This window comes from Melozone crissalis, unplaced genomic scaffold, assembly GCF_028551555.1.
Source record: "Melozone crissalis strain CALT ecotype California unplaced genomic scaffold, PUWL_Pcris_2 ptg000014l_1, whole genome shotgun sequence".
In the NCBI taxonomy this organism is placed as follows: Eukaryota; Metazoa; Chordata; class Aves; order Passeriformes; family Passerellidae; genus Melozone; species Melozone crissalis.
Window position 1 is genome coordinate 13883376 of NW_026535792.1, and position 2814 is coordinate 13886189.

Consider the following 2814-nt stretch of genomic DNA (forward strand, 5'->3'; position numbering starts at 1 on the left):
AACAGTTGTAAGGTTTCATTAATAACCTATCTGAGAAATGAATGAGGAATCCATTAAGATTTTTTCATAATTTTCCCCATTCAACTTCCATTCCAGACCCAGCTGGGACTGGCCTGGTGACTCTTATTTATTGCAGTAGATAATAAAATGCCTTTAAAAGATGATGAGCCAACTTTGGACTGGACTGCTTCCACCTGGACTTCAGGATAGCAGAAACATAAATGGATGATCAGAACTCCACTGGGAACTTTTGACCTAATACAAGGATTGTTTCTCTCAACTTTATGTCAGGGACAAAAGAGATAAGTAAATGTGGACTAGAAGTTCATTTTCTCATGGTGTGTTTATAGTCCTTCTATTCTCCTCATCTCTAATAAGAAGGAATAATTTAATTCTATCTAGAATTTGAAGGGAAATATTTAAATTATATTTATTTTCTCTTCCACATATATTTCAGACATATATTTCACATAAATAACATTTTATTATCTATATTTGCCAGGAAAAGCTGAGCTCAGACAACGCTATTGGGAATAAATGAATTATTCTGCATATGTAAAGGAAACAGAGATCATTCTGCAAATCACCGAATAGACTCTAACAGATAAAGAACAACTAAAAATAAATTTAAAAGTCACAAATTTTTGATAAATTTATAGTTACTTCATTTCCACTCAATTCTAGTTGGAACTGCAAACATAGTGAAGCACTGTGAGAAATACTGCCCTGACCTTGTCACCTCTCAGGATTTCTGGGATGCTTCCAGCATGCTCTGAAGCTCAGTCTGATACACCAGGAAATACACATCAAAATATTTTGATGTGAAAATTACAGCTCGGTTCAGTGTGGCAGCCTAGCAAAGTTCAGCTGACAAGGGTGGCTGAGGATCTCTCAGGACAGTTTTACAAAATGAACCACTATGACAGAGGTTGTACAAACAACTGCAAACCTTTTATGCTACCCCATTATTCTACTTGTCCTGAAGAGCTCTGTCCAGATAGGGTGGCAGCTACAAAATGTGTGTGGAGCAGAGCCTCTACAAATATAATCCTCCCCCAAAAATAATCTTATACCAGTGTAAGAGTACTAAGTTTGTTAATAAAAGCCAAAATATCGCTACTTCCGTTCCCAAAAAGCAGGATTAAGTAAATTGTAAAGCTGCTAATAAAAGAAGCAATAAAGCTGAGAGACTAAGAACTATGCTTAGGACAAAATGAATATCCATTTTAAGGAATAATTATCCCCATATTTCAATAAATGTAACCCCAAAGGTGGCCACAACACAGAGCAATACCTCAGGTCTGCACAGCACCACAGAATTTAGAGTTAGTGCTGCTTAAAGTTAAAATTCAGAACACTTGGAATATCAGCCCTGTCATTACCTAGAAGCATAATTACAGCTAATTACCTTAAAGGTTAGGAAAGAACTTGTGCAAAATAAAGGAAGCTCTTTCTTCTGTTAATGGAAGGTTTGGCTAATAGATTTGTCAGGTCCAGGTAGAAGAACATGTATTTATCTTTTAAAAATAACCTGCCCTTTATGTGAATCTATAGCAGAAAAATATGGGAGTTATTAAAATCACAGTAGAGGGGTAATAGATGGTTCTAATTCAAAATGAACTGAATAGAGTATGACTTTTGCTGCCTGCAGTGGAAGTTATGTAGTCTAGGCAGTCTCCCATAAATCTGAATAAAACCCAAGACAGTGCTGCAAAACAAAATGAATAAGGAAGGAAAGAGCTTCACTTTCATTTCTAACAACTGAGCCAGCCCCCATGGAAAACACGTGATGTATCTCCAGCTGATAGATACAGGGCCTGAGAAGCAATAATATACACCAGCTATCAGCACAGTTGCATGTGAATTATCTATTTTCAGAAAGACATGTTTAAAAAAAGAAAGCAAAACCAAAACAAAAAAACCCAAACCCCACAAGATAACCCAATTGGCCAAAAAAACCCCAAACAACAACAACAACAACGCCAACAACAAACTCAAAAACCCCCAAATCCCAGACCAATCTGACAAACAGCACAGTCTAAAATGTCAATTTAATAATTGAATGCAATCACAACAATGTCCCATCAGCAATACTGGACATGATGCCTGGAAAGTGCAGAACAGAGACAGCAGCCCAAGTGTGCCCCACACTGAATTTGGTTATAAATTCTCACTTTGTCTGCATTGTCCAGGTCGCACCAGGAACACTCAAAATAGGGAGGACAACAAACACAGCACTGAACTGAAATTGGGATGGAGTGGTGGTGTTGGGGGGCTGTTTTAGCTTTTTTTACATTTTCTTTGACTTTCCTTTCATCAATTAGATCAGTATAAACTGGGGTTTTCTTTGTATGATGAAATTATCCTAAACCATCTTCTGGCACTTTCCACTGGCTTGTCACACCCTCAGTGGTTGATTGAAGTTATTGATTTTTTTTCTTTGTTTAGGTTAAGGTAAAGTCACTTTAATCACTAAGGGTCTACAGAATAAATAATTATAGAAATTACTAATTTAATACCTTTCTAACATTTTGGCAGAGATACAGAAGCATATTTCATTCACAGGAAAATAAATGTAATTCCTCAATTGCTACTGAGAAATATTTACACAAAATTCATAGAAAATACGTAATTCTAAAAATCTAAAAATTCAAATATTTCACCAGTCTGTTTACCATAGCTATAGCTACCAGAAACTCTATTAGAACAAAGTTGGGTTTTTTTTAATTTCCACATCAGAGGCAAATTATTACTTTGAAAAAAGAAAAGACAGCAGTAAACTTAGCAAGCTAGATCTCATGTCTGCTGTGCCAC